The 18,023-nt window shown below is 37.1% G+C and overlaps 2 protein-coding genes across 5 annotated transcripts in view; one reads left to right on the top strand and one right to left on the bottom strand.

Moving 5' to 3' along the window:
* Window positions 1-18,023, top strand: part of CMSS1 (cms1 ribosomal small subunit homolog) — a 383,233-nt gene that overhangs the window by 57,868 nt on the left and 307,342 nt on the right. The window lies entirely within an intron of this gene.
* Window positions 1-18,023, bottom strand: part of FILIP1L (filamin A interacting protein 1 like) — a 304,022-nt gene that overhangs the window by 51,963 nt on the left and 234,036 nt on the right. The window contains exon 1 of one of the 2 annotated variants that reach the window (XM_058731622.1): window positions 2,440-2,570. The exons of the other annotated variant lie outside the window; for it this stretch is intronic. The gene's annotated coding sequence lies outside the window, so the exon portion shown is untranslated. Of the gene's footprint in view, window positions 1-2,439; window positions 2,571-18,023 lie in introns of those variants that run through there. 2 annotated transcript variants of the gene reach the window in all.

The raw sequence follows: 18,023 nt of genomic DNA, 5'->3' as shown, positions 1-18,023 counted from the left end.
TTTACATCACATATTGCCACAATATCCAGTCTTTTATAAACAGTCCTCTTCCTGCTCCCGCCTTCCTTTTCCCCTCAAATAGGAGGCTGTATTTTTTTCTCTGTTCACCTTGTAAAAGCATTCACTTTGCTCTGAAGCATTAGATATGGACAGAACATGACTTAAGAAGAAAATGGAATTTTATTCTTGGTGCTCCATTTTCACTTTTTACCTCAAAATCCATTTATTACCAAAGTCATTTTTGGGGGGAGGAAGGCGAGACAGAGAAACCTAAAACAAAGTTCACAGCCTTTTGAGAAGGCAAATTTATGGGAATTGCAAGTAGACTTGAAAATAAAGTTCAGAGCTTGGTTTGTGTTTTCATATTGCCTCTTTCTATAGATTCCCTCACAGCATTAGGAAAATATAACAAAAATACAAGTGCTTCACATTTAAGGTCAATTGCCATAAAAGGCAAATTAATTTATTAAGCATAAAATTTGTATGTGCTTTATTTGGAAATGTAAAAGTTTATATTCCATCTATCTAAAACATTTTTTCCATCATATAGAGTGTCCCCAGGACTAATAAATGCTCATTCAGAGAGTCCACTGTGTGATAATGTATCCACAACAAATCTTGTTTAACTTTCAGTTTTAAAAGGGGTCTCAATGGATGATTTGTTTTTGAACCATGCTTTATAGTTAGTAAATGGAAAAAAAGTGTGGAATATTGGAGTGTGTCATTTACAGAGTAAAAAGTGGTGCTTGCCTTTTGTAAAAAAAATAAATAAATAATAATAATAATAAAATAAAATGCAGACCCTGGGAAACACAGCTGTTAGAGATTTAATAGAGGTTATGATTTTCAACAGATGAGCTATAGTTTATGGTACAGATGGCACTTTGGGTATAGCTGAAACAGTAATGGAGGGTTTCTGTTTCCCTCCTCCTCTATCAGATTCAGAAGAGTGGAATACCTTTTTACCAAAGGAAGAATTTTTCCGTTTCCAATTACAGCCTATATGAAATAAACAACTTTCTGTGCATATTTTGTACTTCTCCACAATGACCTGGGTGTTGGCCCCTCTTTCTTATGGTAGGCTTCCCTAGATTTAAAATAATAGTTTTGGAGAAATCCTACTTTTCAGTACTAACCTGCAGTTCATATAGCCTATCTTCAAACCAAATAACATATAATTTTTCTTTTAGAATACTAAAACCAAAATCTTGCATTGCTGCAAACAAAATTAGCAAACTAAACAGAACTATGAAGCAAAAGTAGTAGGCACCAATATTATATGTTTTAAAATACTCAACCACAGGAATTACTAGAAACAAAGATAAATCCCCAATCTGGGGCATATAAACAAATGCTGTTTCAAATGATAAATAAAATACAGATGCTATTTAAAAAGAAAAATAATTGTCAGACATTTCTTAAGTTTTATTTTACAATGTATGTTCAGACCAAATACAGTTTGAGTGATACATGATTTTTTAATTTCCTATTCCAGTGTTTTAAATGTGACATGGTGTATTTTATTTTTAATTCTTCTGCTAATTTTTATTCTGAAATGTGAAAACATGTAGATTTTCATCCAGGTGTTCAATTATCAGATGGTAAAAGTTCATTTATAGCAATAACCTATTCAGGGTTCAGATGTAAGTTCAAAATGCCACTGATTGACAAAATTCTTCTATAGGCTTTACCTTTTAGTGTTTCTACATAACACAACAAACTGTGTCCAAAAATATTACTCTAGAGAAGCTAGCGTTATCTTTTTCAGTTTGTCACTTATCCATTTACTGGAGTGGAAGTAAAAAGTTGGAACTCAAAATTATGAGTTACGTCTGACACAGACTGCCATATGCTTTTGCTCGTAAGATTTTTTTGAAGCTTAAAAAGCTCAACTTTTTAAGTTAGAGTCCTCCTAATTACAAGCTATATTTCTAACAGGGATTTTCTGGTGTTTTGTATGAAGATTCACAAAGGGGAGGGGGTGAGAAACGGCACTAATAAATCACTACCATGTGGCAGTGTTTCGCACTCTGCTCTTGTCAGACATAAGGGAATTTAAGTCCGAGGAGAGAGAAGATCAGGAGATAGAGTTGTGGTATTACAATATACTCCCTCCCCCCTCCCGCCCCCGCCCCCATTCCCAAAGATTTCTCCATACAGGCAGGATTCGGTGTGCGGCTCGCTTGGAGAATGTAGTATATAGTCATTCCCCAGCTCCCCTCATTTAAAATCAAATCTGAAATCCGTTTTCTCCGTGTGAGTAAACTTTCTAAGTTTTGTGTGAGTTTTAAAAGGTTTTGAACCCAGAGTTCATTGGACGCGCTTTTCGAAACCTGTCTGCAGTTCGTGATGCTGGTAACTTTAAAAGCCACCTACAGTCAGCCTGGCTGTCTGACAGCAGTGCCCCTTGCTGGAGCGGAGCGGCTCTCCCGGGCTTACCTGAGCTGCCTGCGCCGGGGCCGGGCGGGGGGCCGGGAGGGGGCCGCTGTCTGGCGGCGCTGCGAGCGGGCTGTGCGCGCTCCGGGAGTCGCCCGAACAATGCGAGCGGGGCGCCGAGCGCGCCCGGCCTAAGGGCGTTACGTCACCGCGCTGCCTTATAAGGCGCTTCGCATGTGCGGCGCGGGCGGCGGGGGCGCCGGTGACAACCAGATCCGCAGCGGCGGCGGCGGTGGCGCGGCAGCAATGCGCCTCAGCTCCGCTGACGCTCCGACCGTGTGAACGGACTGTCGGTCCCCGGCTCCCCGAGGAGGGGAGTGGGCGGCGGGCCCGGGACGCCGGCGCCCTCCTGCCTGGCTAACCAAGTCATTGGGGGTCATGGTCGATCCGTTAGTAACTTTTCTCCCTCCGGGGCTCTAAAGCTTCTGTTATTGCCTCAAATTCTTAAATGCACATCCTGTTATTCTTATTTAAACTTTTGTAAATACATTTTTGTTACATTTGTTTTTTGGTTGCTGGGGGGAGGTAGGAGAGGGAGCCAGAAGTTTTGTTGGTTTTTTTTTTTTTTGTTTTGTTTTTTGAGACATCCCGAGGTGATTTAGACTTCAAACCTTCTCCTTCCTTTTTGTAAAGAGTAGGGGTCCTCAGAGGATAGTATTTTATTTCCTGATGATGTAACTACCAAACAATTCTTGAAGTGATGATGGGAAGGCCAGATGAAATCTTTTTTTTTTTTCAGTGTTTTTCCTGAAAGAACCTCCTAGTTCCTCATTTCTGCATGCCTGTGTTTAACGAAAGTAGTTAAAACTAATCAGTTTATTTGGCAGAGAAAAATATTTATTAAAAGTAAAGATAAATGTGTTGTGCTGTACTTTCAAGACAAAGTATAAAAATAGAACTTTAGAACAAGTTTTAAGCCATTTGTTCCCTGCCACCAGCAAACAAAATAAAGACAAGAGAAGAAAAAAGAAACTGACCAAATATGACCGAATTAAGCATGTTACCTAGTGTGGGGCAGATTTTACTTTTATAAATTCTTTTTCTGGGAAATGAGAATTATGTTCCCAATTATTTTGCACATCAATAAGAGAAGTAATCTCTGAAAGTCCTAGCCAAGTATATGAATCTGCTAAGTAAATTAGGGATGTGGCTGTCTTATTTGCAAGCTTCAAATGAATTGAGTAACATTTTGAGTCTATTTAACTCTTTTTAGATAAACAGTAAAATAGGATTGTTTCCTGTTATGACATACATATGTCTATAGAATTATTTGTCAAACAGGAGTAATGAAAATAGCTTGTATCTTTTCCTTAGTTTGGAGTAGAGAATGCCTGGTTGCATAGAATGTATAGTTAGTGAAAACGGTGAAAAAAGATACAGGGCACAGAATGTGTGTCATCTTTGTTAAACTGTGGGCTCACTTTAATAGTTCTTCTAGATCACTCTGCCTACAGAGAAGCCTGTTAAACTACTCCTGCTTCTTATATATACTGTTTTGAGAAGCTAATGACCATACCCTTCAGCTGAGCTTAAAATTCAATATTTGATTTGTATTTTCATATTAACATTTTAGATATTGGTTTGTGAGTTTTGTTACTCGACCTTATAGTTGTGAAGTGTATTTGAATCTTTTTAGTCTCCTGTGCTTGCCTTGTACTTATTAACCATGTTTTTGAGACTTTTATGCTAGATTTGATTTATTTCAAATGAGATAAAATGACTGCTGTGAAAATCGCATAAACACCTGAATCTCAGTTGCAGACTACTAACATAAAAGATCTTTACCCAAAGCCAGCATTTTTGTAACCGATTTTGCCCCCTTTCCCCTCATAGGTACAGAGGTTTCCTAACATTGGACACCATCTTTTATTTCTTTCCCACATTTTTTATACTCATGTTTTGCATTTATTTTCATATTTTTGACTTCCCACTTCCCCTATAAAATCTGTCAGCATTATTTCCTCCTTTTCTTTAGCTGCAGTAGCTGAAGAACAGAGAAGTTAAGTGGATATAAGACTTGCCTCTGGTTATGAAGCCAGAGAAGAGAGGATCAGGACTTCTCCTCTTTGTGTGCCTTGCCCGGTGCCCTGTTACTTTCTGAAGCAGTGATCTCTGACCCAGCTATGACTCAGCATTCCGGCTGAGATCATGGTGTAGACCCATTCTCTTCAGGAACCAATAATAACACTTGCTGCGCTTTTAGTTCATGCTAGCCACCATGCTTAGTGTTCTACATGCACTCCATCATTTTATTTGCATAACACATCGTAAGGTGGTATTATTCATACTTTTCAGATGAAGAAACACATTTGGAAGAGTAGAATGGCTTGACCAAAGTCAGACGGCTATTAAAGTAACAAATGCGGAGATTTGAACCAGTGTTTATATATACAGCCTTAGTCTCCTCTTAATGGTTTGCTCAGAATCTTTCAGAAGTGTTGGTAAAGAAGTGTTCAGATTTAACTGAGAAGTTTCTATGTTTCCAGACTGAATGTTAAACTAGGAAAACCAAAACTGACCTTTGCAGCCCGCCCCCCCCCCCAGAACCACCCTAATTATGCACTGAATAACCCTAGGGAAGTCATTCACATTGGAAACATCATAGATTTGCATATTTATTAAGACAACATTTTCGAGGATGTTGACAAGTCTTGTTCTAATAAAATCAGAATATTATGACATTTTTGCTACAGATGAAAGTCCAGGGTCTTGAGTAGGAGGGTATCTTTATCAAACTGATTCGAGAACCCTGGGTCTTGTATTGCTAACTCCAGCCAGCCATTAGTAATGTACTCCACTGGCCACATGAATCGACAAGTAGACTTTTATTTCCCTCTCCTTTCCTATGAACATTCTCTTTGAGATGTAGTTTTTGTTTTCTTGGCTTCTGACGTATATTCATTATCAAAAGAATAGTGTTGTGAGCACGGTGCCTCAGTCTTGGCTAAGAAAACTTTTACTTTTTTTACTGAAAAATTTCCTGCCCAGTTGCTGTATGACCCTTCTCATTTTATAAGGCAAAATTTCCTACAAATAAGTATAGCTACAAATTAAAGGCATTTCTATAATAAGTAATTTAAATTTATGATCTAAATCAGCAGTAGCTTTAAGTTGTGATTTGGAAAGGGTACTAAGGAATTTTTCTACCGATCTAATTGCTTTCTAATGAGGAAGAGGGGTTTGTAGGCAGCAAGGGTGGAAACTAGGATGTATCAATTCAGTTGAACTGTATGAATCACCTTGTTAGATAGTCAAAAACAGTTCAGTATCAGCAATTTCCCCTGGTTCAAGCTAATGCCAGGAGTTTAATACAGTGACCACGGCAACCGATGTTATTAGCAATGTCCACAAATGTTTAAAAATACCATTAATGTGTTACTAAGCATGTCAAATCCAGTTTCTCTTTGTGAAATCACTACTCTTACTTTCTTTCATGTCTTGTCTCCCTGCCTTTGTTTCTACTTGTGACTGGTGAAGTCTTCTAGTCATCCAAATAAGTGCAAGAGAAGCAGTATTCATAATGCACCTTTCTTACAGCTGCCCACAATTTTCATTACTGCTTCTTTCATCAGTTAAGGGGTCACTGCACTGGTGGAATCTGTGGGATGGTAACATTAACTTTGAATGTGATAATGTTTGCTCTTTTGCCTCCTCTATAAAATAGTATACATGGAAACATTGTAACATACAAAGAAAAACAACAATTCTTATCACAGGCATTGTTCTGTATGAGAAGCTGAGTATAGTGGAGACAGATCCAGGATGGCATGAGATGGAGGCAGAGTTCTGTGGTTTTACATTGCATTAGGCTGCAGTTGGATTGGCCAGAGTGCGACCCTTTGGCACTAAAGTATTTCTATCTCAGGGAACATTCTGACACCTCACTGTCAGGCTTCTTGCAAAGCAGCTTTGTCTCTGAGCACTGGGCTAGCCTGCCATGTATCTGGTGCTGATCTCTCCTCTGCTGCTGTACAACCTCAGAGGAATGGATTGAGCACCACAAGTGGGCAGCTGTAGAATGTAAAGCCAAAAGGGAAGTTTGAGGGCAAAAGCACCTTCTCTCCATGCCAAGAACAATCAGTTTTCTTTCTTCTTCTTCTTCTTCTTTTTTTAAATAGCATTTTACTTTTTCAGTATGCTCCATGCCCTTCATGGGCCTTGAAATCACAACCCTGAGATCAGAGTTGCACATTCTATCCACTGAGCCAACCAACCACCCTGAACAATTAGTTTTCTAACTGACCTGTTCCTTTCCCTCTTCTTCCTATTCCCCAGGTGTCTTTTGACTAGTTCTGTACACATAAATGCCCACAAAAAATATACCATATCCCCAGGCAGCAAGCACTTGCACTGTGTGCCTATGGCCCTTCACAAATAGTTAGTGGGCTACAGTGAACCTGGATTTACAGAGAGACCCTCTCATTCTTATCTGCAACCCAGATCTCCTGTCCTCCATAGTCCTTGAGGTTTCCAGAGGCTCTTCAACTATTCCTGTTCATACTTTAGCTGACTTTGATTTTATAACAGGGATTTATACCCTTGAAAGCAAACTCAGGCTGATTATAGCAACAATGTCAGTGGTAATACAGTAGTAATGTTAGGGAATGGGAAGCCTGTTAGTAACATGATTTTCTGTGGCTTTAAAAATTAATTTTAAAACAGTTCAGTGCCCATGATAATTTGGAAAATGCAGAAAACTAGAAAGACATTTTACATCTAGTCATACCACATGAATACTGCCAACTATTAACAATTTGATGTACAGTTGACCCTTAAACACAGGTTTGAACTGCATAGGTCTACTTATATGCAGACTTTTTACAGTGTAGTCCTATAAACGTATTATTCTATTGATTTTCTTAATATTTTTTCTCTAGCATACTTTATTGTAAGAATACAGTATATAATACATATACAAAATATGTGTTAATTATATTATTAGTAAGGCCTCTGTTCAACAGCAAATTATAAGTAGTTTTTTTTGGGGGGAGGCAAATTTGTACACAGATTTTTGACTGCACAGGGCTTGGTGCCCTTGATCCCCACATTGTTCAAGAGTCAACCACTCTATGTTTCCTTTTAGTCTTTTTATAAACATTTGTAAAACATCTTTGTTTTTACACTGTGGGCCATATGTGTGTATTGTGTCTTTTTATCGTTATTTATATATTTTAATCATGTTCATTGCTTTTCTGTAGGTAGTGGGTCATTTAAAAGCATATATTTGCATACTTTCTCTAGAAATGATACTTGTAAAACCAACCACTACCTGCTGTCCCACTGACAGTGCTATAGTTTTTGTTCTTCAACAAGTGAAACAACAAAGTCTACATTTAAGAGATAATCTCCTGTTGATCCAGGGACCTCCTGTTCTTGGTTTACGTGGGATACTATGAGTTGGTTTTGGGACTCCAGTGAGCGTGCCGATAGGTGAGCAGAATGACTTGAGGAGAAAGAAGAATTGATAAGATGACACCACCATAAGATTATTAAATGGGAAGCTGGAAAAGCCTGCTATTTAGGTCCAGTTCATTTGCTTATTTATTTCTGCAAACAGTTTGTGTTTCCTTGGTAACTAATAATAGTTTTGAGAAACTGTTGAACTCACAAGTATTACTGCAAGAGTAAAAAAATCCTCGAATCACAGAAATTAGAGACAGAAAAGACCTATTAGGTCATCTTTTTTGTCCCTTGCCAGTACAGATTGTTCTCAGTGCTTTGTCCAGTCCCTCTTTAAAGAGACCTTGTCAAAAAGTTTTACCCCATATCTTTTTTAAGTAGTGCATTTTTAAAGAAAATAGTCAACAGAATATAGTTGTGGACTTTGATTTCAGGCTAAATATTTGTAGAGAAAGATCTCTGGGTTCAAAGTACAGTTGAACAGGTTTTATTAGTTGGAAGTCATTGGTATAGTTTAGGATGTCATTGGAATACTTGGCTAAGGGTAAAAAACAGCTGGGTAAGTTACTTTATGTGTTTTCTTTTATCATTGGAAACTCAATTATAGAAAAACAGGATAAACTTTTAATCATATAAACTCACTGAAATGGGTCTAGAAGGCCTGAGGAAATAAAGTGTTTAGGAAGTAGAGTAAATGGTTCATTCTAAGATTAGATTTATGAAAGAGACATCCTGTAATCTCCCTACTGTCCTCAATTCTGCATTGTCCTTTATTTACAGTTAATTATTGCTTGATGTGAAGATGGTTTCAGTTGTAAAATCCCCTCCCTCAGTCAAATAACTTCTTCCAAACCCCAGAAGGACAGCATAAAACTGTCTCATAGAGCAGTCAGTGGTGGTGTTACAGACTAAATGCTTCAATTCCCTATATTATAATTAAAGATGTCTTCACTGGGAAAAATGATGAACAAATTAAGAAATGTGCTTTGAGTTTTATTTTGAAGAGTGATCATTTCATTAAATCACATTTTAGAGTATAAAAGACCTTACAAAATATCTACTCTATTTATTGCCATCCCTTGTTCCCCCTTTTTAAATAGATGAGATAATTGGACCTCAGAGAAGTGAAAGGACTTGTCCTGAGGTCAAAAGCAAATTGGTGACCCAGCCACTATGTTTTATGGGCCTGCATATCTCTTTTTCGGAAACATGAAAAATCAAAAATGGCTTAATTAAATAATGTCATTAGAACTGTCAGAAAGAATATATCTGAAATTATAATTAAAGTTAGAATAATTTATCTAGGTCTGTAGTAACTACAGAAATAATTTGAAGCATTAATGAACTAGTTATCCACTTTATGGGTGAAAAATGCAATATTTTTGTTCCATTTATTTTAAATTGAAGATCTCTGTATTGCTGGTAATCAAATCAAGCCACTAAGATAGGCCATGGATTGACAACTCCAGCCAAAAATTTAATGGAGCAATCTGAACTTTTAATATTAATTCTGTTCTATCATTTAACACCGTTGTCTTGCATGCTTGCCAAATGCTCATTCAGTACATGAGAAATGCTGTTGTCATTAGTTAGTGCTGAATAGCTCCAGGGATTTTTTACTCCCCAACAAGTCCATTCCATTCCAAACTGAAAACTGCCTTCCTCTCACTTCTACTGACTATTCCTGGTCTTTCTAGGGAGTTATATTGAATAAATACATTGCTTTGACATGACAGTTTTTTAAATATTTGAAGACAGCTTGTCCTGAATCTTAAACTATTTGTATTTTTATAATTTGAGCCTTTTCATACCCTGTTTCTAAGCGTTTGTGCTCAGAATGAACAAATTACTTCAGTATATCAGGATTATCTTCCCCTTTACAGACTTTGTAAAGTCTTTTGTATATGTATGTAAACATAAATTTTCTTAGCATTTCAGGTAACCACATCAGACTGCTATGTCATTGTGCTTACTGATCACCAGCCTCCTACTGATCAACTACATACCTATGTATTTTCATCATGTACTGCTTCTGTAATACAGGTTAATCCTTTCTATCCTATGCTGGTTTTGTTTATATTACATCTTTGTTACAATAACAACAATAATGGACGACACATTTAATGTTTAATGGATGCCATGTAATATATGCTTTACATATAATATCAACTTCGATCCACATAATGACCCTGTGGGAAACACAACTGAGGAACAGAGAGATTAAGTAACCTGTCCAAGATCACAGAGCTAGTAAATAGTGGCACCAGGTTTTGAGTTGCAGAGAGACTTCAGCAACCTCTGGTAGAAATAATATTCAGTGTTTTGTAGTAGGATTTGGACTTAGGGGATAAACGTAGAGGCATATAACTTTGTATCTCTCTTATCTGCCATCTAATTCATTGGGCTTGCACTAAGTGATGATAGAGAATAGATCTTGGAGAGAATCTGCTTCCCTCATCTTACAGTTTACATTACTACAGGGTAAGCTGTGCAGTATTCTGTTCAGGGATACACAGATGGGGCAGAGCTCAGGCCAGAATATGGTGCCTTTTCTACTATAGAACTCTGAAGTATTTCTGCTTTGTACAGTTTTTCTCTCTTATCTGCTCCTCTTTCCTCCCTCCCTCCTACCCTCCCTTCCTTCCTCCCGCCCTTCCTTCCTTCCTTCCTTCCTTCCTTCCTTCCTTCCTTCCTCTCTATTTATGGCACTATAAGTATTAAAACAACAATAAAATTCATAGAAACCACATTGAAAATCCTATCACATCATGTTTTAAACTTTTTCATTTACTGCCAACTTCTGAATCTGTAAGTTCTTTATCTTTTTAGATTATGACATATATATAAGACTTCTATTTAATATATTCTTAATCCTCTGATGTAAGTTTCACAGCTCAGGTATGCCACTTATATAAAGAAGATCCAGGGAACAGGAAGGGATAGGAAGGGAAAGGAATTGCTGTCATTTATTGAGAGCCTACTGTGTGCTAGTCACTCTTCCTTGCCCTCTGCCTTGATATCTCCAATCTCCTTCTTGCTTTTTGGGATTTGGTATGAGGGCTAACACAATATCACACACAACCTAAGGAGTGAGGATTAATGGAAGAGAGTGTTCTGAATCCAGCAGGAAAAAGAGGTAATGATCATTCATTGCCTGCCTACTTCCATTCATTGACTTTTAGCTTTTGATTCATTTTATGTGCCGTTTATTGCATAGCTCCATTGAGGCAAATATGTGTGCAAGATGCTATGGGATGCTATTTACAGTGATTTTGCCCTTGTACTTTTTCTTTTAATTATTTTTTAGTGTTTATTTTTGAGAGAGAGAGAGAGACAGAGCATGAGTGGGGAGGAGCAGAGAGAGAGGGAGACACAGAATCCGAAGCAGGCTCCAGGCTCAGAGCTGCCAGCACAGAGCCCAATGCGGGGCCTGAACCCATGAACCGTGAGATCATGACCTGAGCTGAAGTCGAACGCCTAACTGACTAAGCCACCCAGGCGCCCCTGTCCTTATACTTTTAAATCAACTGAATACTGATTAAGTCTTGACCAGAAACTTTTCTTACTTTCATTTATTCAAATTTCTTTAATTCTCTTGAAATTTGCTAAGCAAATTTCCCCTTGGAGTATATTAAACCATGCAAATGGGAAAAACTTTGTCATGATACTGCTTTGACGGCCCAAGAACTCGAGGAATAAAAACTTCAAGAGCAAAATCCCTTCTCAAACAGTCAACTGTGGCCTAACAGTGGCTTCTTGCCAAATCGTAACTTAAAAAAGTGCTGATTACTTTTTAAACATAATCAATTCCAATGAATACTGCTCCAGTTGGCTTTTGAAACACATAGAATCAACTTTCAGTTACCCAGAATGGCTACTTACCCTAGTGATGCCAGAATGTCTATGGCCCAACCCACTTATTAGCACTGGAAACCTGAAGAATCACTGATGCTGACTCTCAGTGACCTCAAATTTAGACTCTGAGATTTTTATTCAAGTGCTGATATTTTCTGATAAGACGGAAGTACAAGCTTATATGATTGATTGCTAATTTGTGTCACTACTACACTATGCCACTTACAGTTTGCTATAAATTAATTTTTAAGTAAATCTTGTTATCTTATGAGTAACTCAATCCCATTTCATCATCTTACCTTTTTTTTTGTTTTGCAGAAATTATGAGTTCTTAGTTAAATGCGAGGATTTAAAATTTACATGAGTTCATAAACTTACATTTGGCATTTCTTTCTTATTTTAATATATCATAGACTCAAAATATGAAAGTGGTGTATGTGTCACTTCACCTCTGAAAGTTGCTGACTTCTTGTTAAAAACAGTCTCCATCCATCCATCCATCCATCCATCCATCCATTTATCCATCCATCTATCTATCCATTTGTCCTCTATCTATGGCTATCATTTACTAAAAACTTACAGAACAGATGTCTAACTCTCTTCTTCTGTCTTCCCTCCTCTCTGCTTAAAACACATACACATTACACAAGTACATATGCAGGCTTTCATATGTACACTCACCAACAATTACAAGAGGAAATTAAAAACAGTGGAATTCAACTGTTTAGATTAGAAATGGGAATCTACTTCCAAAAGGCTAAAAGCAGTATCTTTTCATCTACTCATGGGGACCTTCAATAACTAATAGCACTTTTTGTATGTGAGGATTATCAGCAGTCATTTATACCACTATATTAGTAGTAGGATGGGTGGGAGGGTGATTGACTTTGATGCATGGCTTCTACATGCACAACATTTAAAATTTTTCATGCTCTCGAGAGGATAAAAGGGTTTGTATTCTTCAATTAGGTAGTGACAATGAGAAAATATTATTAAAATTCCCTGGGAAAGAAACACGTATGCTTATAATGTTTTCTTATTGCAGTGGAATTCAGTGGGTAAAAAAGATACAATATTTTCCCTTGTTATTTGAGGGAAGTGGAATATTCAAAGGGAATACTGTGTGGTGTGTGTGTGTGTGTGTGTGTGTGTGTCTGTGTGTGTGTGATGACTTACATAAGAGTTAGGCCTAGACTCCATCTTCTATGTTCTTTGAAGAGACAGACACTCAGCAACTATTTTTTGAGCATCTTCTGTGTCTATGTATTACGATTCTGAGTTCATGGCAAGGGAGGCAGAGAGTATAAAGTATGACTCTACCCAGATTTTGATGAGTAGATAAACAAATGAACAAAAGCCAAAAACCAACTAATGTTTAAATTGGGATGCTGAGTTTGGTGAAGGAAAAATTTTTGTAAAAGCATCAGGCCTGTAAATATCTGGGAGGTCTTCATAACAGAAGTTAAAGTTCATCTGGACCTTGAAGGGGAATTAAAGAATTCCAGGAAGAAGAATAGCATGGCAAAGGAGCCCTGGATGGAATGGAGTCATTGATTGACTCTTGTTGAGCAGTGCTGACCCTCTACAGGCAGTTGTGCCAGGTGGTAGACATTGCAGCCCTGGAGGAGAGGGTGGTCACATAGGGTGGGCCCAGACTGTACATGGGTCTTATCATTCAAGCAGCATGGTTTGGATTTTAACAATGTTGTAGACAATAAGTTGCCATTGGCAGCTTTGAGCAGTTGAGTAATATATTGAAGCAATTTTAAGTGAATCATGGCATTGTTCTTTTTCAGTTGTATATTGAAGTGTAATATTAAATATAAATATATAATAAATAGAAATGCTCCGACCTTGTCATATATTAATGCTTCTTTTAGGTACAATCTTGGGAGAGCTGAGGGTATGGAGCAGCCTCTCCTGGAAATTTTTAATATATTTTTTATTTATTTTTTTAAGTTTATTTATTTGAGAGAGCATGTGTGCATGTGTTGGGGGTGGGCAGAGAGAAAGGGAGAGAGAGAATCCCAAGCAGGCTGTATGCTATCAGCACAGAGCCTGATGCAGGGCTCTGTCTCTGCAACCATGAGATGATCTGAGCCAAAACCACGAGTTGGACACTTAACAGACTGAACCACTGAGGCACCCCTAGAATTGCTTCTTAATTTTTAAACATGTATTTTTGGGTAGAAGGAGAGATCTTTTTAACATTGATTACAGTATAGTCAGAAAATATAGTCAGTATGTTATCTACCTTTTGAAGTTTGTTAAGATTTGGTTTATGCTTAGTTTTGGTTATGTGCTTAGTTTTTATACAAGTTCCCTATCTGCTTGAAGAGAGTGCATATTCTATAGGAGTTAAGAGCAGTGTTCTCTACATAGATAAAGATTGCTTATTATTTTTTTGTTAAAATCTTCTGTAACCTTACTGATTTTTGGCTTCTAGATTTAGGAATGGCTTCGAGAAGTGTGTTAGAATCCTCCACTGTGATGATGGATTAGTCTGTCCTTGTGTTTCTGTCAATTCTTGCTTCACATACTTGAGACCGTATTTTTATATGCATGTAAGTTCAAACTATTTCTCAGAAATGGAATTTCTTCACCTTTATATAATGACTCCATAGATGCTTTCCACCTTAAAGTCCCTTCTGTGTCATATTAACATAGCTGTGTAACCTTTCTTTTGGTTAGTAGTTGCCTGATGATATTTTTTTTCCAACCTTCTCTTTTTGGCTTTACTGTATTCTTATATTTTAGTGAGTCACTTATAAACAACATACCTGGGGATTATTATTGTTAGAATTGTTTCAATCCAGTCTGACAGTCATTGTCTTTTAACATGACCATTTAGTTTATATTACAGTGATTATTGATGTATTTGGATTTACTTTTGCTATCTTATTTGATGGTTCTATTTTTTAACCACCTTTTTTTTTTTTTTGCTATTGTTGTTATATTTCATTTCTTAGTTTCTTTTGAATTTTATTTTTATTCATTTTCTCCCTCTCTATTTTGGAAGCTACACACTATTCCTGTTGTGTTAGGAATTAATTGGCCTATAAATTCTACCTCACAAGTTAAATTAGCAGTCTAAAGCTGATCAGTATTTTAATCCTCCTCCAAAAACTTTAGTGGTTTCAGAACATTTTAACTCTTGAGTACACCCTCCCAATTTACATATTATTTGTCTTATGTTGTCTCTTATATTTTAGTTTCTTTTAATTCCACAAGATGTTACCATTATCTATAATTGTTCTTTTCGTCAATGTTGGTTTAGATGTGCCAACATGTTTGCCACTTTCTTTCCTCATCATTCCTTCTTTTATTCTAGAGTTTCTTCTGGGATCACTTTCCTTCAATAGATAATGCATACTTCTGAAGTTCCTCTAGTGGACGTCCGCTCTTTGCACATTCTTTTTATTTATTTGAATGTCTTTACTTTACCCTTGTTCTTAGGAAGGTTTTTACTGAGTATAGACTTCTAGGTTGATACTGTTTTGTCAGGACATTGAAGATATTATTCCTCTTACTTCGGGCTTCTCATGTTAGTGTTGAAAAGTCAGTCATTGATCTACAAGTCATTCCTATTCTTTCTGGCTGTTTTTTTTATTTTCCCTTCATCTTTGATATTCTTCAATTTCATTGTGATGTACTTAAGTATAGCTTTCTTTTGTCCCTTTGGGCTTTCATTGAGAATCTGAATCTGTGGACTTGGGGTCTTTCTTTAGTTCTGGAAAATTGTCAGCCGATATTAACTTGTCAAATATAGCTTCTGAATATTTTTTTCTTTCTTTACCTTTTAAAACTAAGACACGTTAGACCATCTTACTCTGTTCTTTATATCCCTTAATTGCTCTTTCAGTTGTTTTTATCTCTTTAGTTCTTCAGGCTACATTTTATAATTTCTTCAGATTTTTTTTCTAGTTCACCAATTCTCATTGCTGATATGTAGTTATATTTTTCATTTCTAAAAGTTACACTTTTTTCCTGATTTGGCCTTTTATAGTCTGTTACTGATTTAATAAGAAATGTCAATTCCTTTTTTACCTTTATCATATTGAGTATGTTTTATGTGCTGTCTGATAATTTAAATATCTGGGATCTTTAAATATCAGCAGCTCTGATTCCATTGTCACCTCTCTGTCTATCAGTCAGTGTGCATCATGTTTTGGTTTGTTTTCAGATTTTTTAATATGAACTCCTGTATATTAGAACTCTATATGTGAGAATTCTTTGAACCCTGGGTTGCAGATTGCTTTCTCTAGAGAGGACTTATGTTTGATTTTGCCAGATGCCAGGAGATGTTTTCAGCCCAGAATCTCTAGACCCAGGTTTTTTTGGTTTTTGGTTTTGGACCACCCAGTTAGTACAAATTTGGGCTGCCAATTCTCATTTGGGCTGTCTTGTTATGATAAATTTTTTGTGGAGTTTATTTCTCCCCTTACTCCAAATGCCATAGTTCAAGGAAAACAGTTTTCCTTACTGTTCCTAGAGATTGATTTTGTTTCTAAGTCATCTTTACACTCATGGTTTAACTCTTTGCAATCCAGCTTTATGTAGGGTTGGGGGGATGCTGGGTTTTGTCCTCTGTGCCCTCTGATGCTAAAATATATATAAGTTCACAGAGTTCAAAAAATGTTCTAAAGCAGTAGCCACCTTACTTGCTGGGTTTTCACTTTTATTTAGTCTTTAACCATTGAACATTCCTTAGTAACTTGCTGTCTCAACGATGTGTATTTTAAAATATTTTATATATTCATTTAGCACTTTATGTGTTTTTTGTTTGTTTTTGGTAGTGGTGGTGTTTTAGAGGTTTTTTTTAGTGAGATGAGCTTAGAGTAGCTAATCAGTTTCAGCATTGAAATTGGACATTAGCACAATATAATCTAATAGTGAAAAACAACCTGTGTAGGAAATATTTCAGATTAATATGTTAGAGCCACTTGTTTGCTCCTTTATGCTAAGAAATGGAGTTTTAGCTTAACTCATCATTTCTATTCATTGTTCAGTGTCCTAATCGGCTACTAGCAATTTTCAGATGTCAAATAATATAAACATTGTCTCAAATATAAGCTCAATTATTAGCAAAACTTTTTAACTTTTAGTCTTTGTTAGGTCTGTTTGTTAATGGGAACATAGGTCTGCTGTCTAGGATAGCTATGATCCACTTGCACTTATTAGTTACATTTATATAAATGTAATTATTTTCTCGATTTTTCACAGTTATTACTCCTTAGTTTAGGCAAACACATATTAGAGCCCAGTGTAAAGAGAGGCAGTCTTAGAGAGTTAAAGGGAGCTTCCTCTATACTTTTACTGAACAACTGTGAGAAATCAGATATTATTGAAGTCTCATTCCAGGTGCTTCAGAAGGAAATAATTCTTAGGGAATGATTCCACTTTCAAGAAGGTAGCCCATCTTACATTCAGGAGCTTTTCACAGTCTCTAATTTGGTATAGAATAACATGTAATGTAAGATGGCTTTTCATCTTGGAAGAGCTCCTAAGATATGGTGATTTTGTTTGCCTCCATTGAGAAGTATCCTGAAAATAGTGCCCCAGGTCCTCCACGTAGTCTAGAATGTGAGTAACCCAAAGGAAATGATATATTAGCTAGGATGCTTCCAGCTGCAGTCAACAGAAAACCTGGACTCCCTTTGGCTCAAACAATGGCAAAATATATCATCTTACAACAAAAAATCCAAACTTGGGCAGGCTCCAGACATGCCATGTTGCTTATGCTTCTCTGGCTTTTGTAGTTCTGGCCTTTTCCCCCAGGGGACTTCATCATCACCCTGGTAGCAAAATGGCATTAGCAGTTCCAGGCATCACATCCAGAGATAGATCCACATGCATCACCTAGAGGTAGAATAGGGACCATCTCTTCTGGGTTCTCCTAAGGAGCCAGGAAACTGCTCATAACCATTCCCACTGCCCTCTCTCTCTGCCCCTCCCCTCTCTTTCTCTCTCTCTCTGCCCCTCCCTCCCTCTCCCTCTCTCTCTCTCCCTCCCTCCCTCCCTCCCTCCCTCCCTCCCTCCCTCCCTCTCTTTCCCTCTCTCTCTCCCTCTCTCTCCCCCTCTCACTCTCCTTCTCCCTCTCCCTCTCTATTTCTATCTCTATCTCAAAAGAAATAAATAAAATTTAAAAAGAAGTGAATGTTAATATTGTATCATTTGTTGATCTTTTTCTTTGGACATAATATAGCATTTTTCTGTGGGCTAAATTTGTTCTGTTCTCATAGAATATTAAATCTGTTTGACAAAGTGAATTTAGATCTCTTTAACTCTATTGACTCCATTAATACTACATGTGAAAAATTATCTAGCTAATG

This window comes from Neofelis nebulosa, chromosome 5 (genome assembly GCF_028018385.1).
Source record: "Neofelis nebulosa isolate mNeoNeb1 chromosome 5, mNeoNeb1.pri, whole genome shotgun sequence".
NCBI lineage: Eukaryota > Metazoa > Chordata > Mammalia > Carnivora > Felidae > Neofelis > Neofelis nebulosa.
The sequence above is the reverse complement of the archived record's forward strand: the minus strand, read 5'-3'. Positions and strand labels throughout refer to the sequence as shown.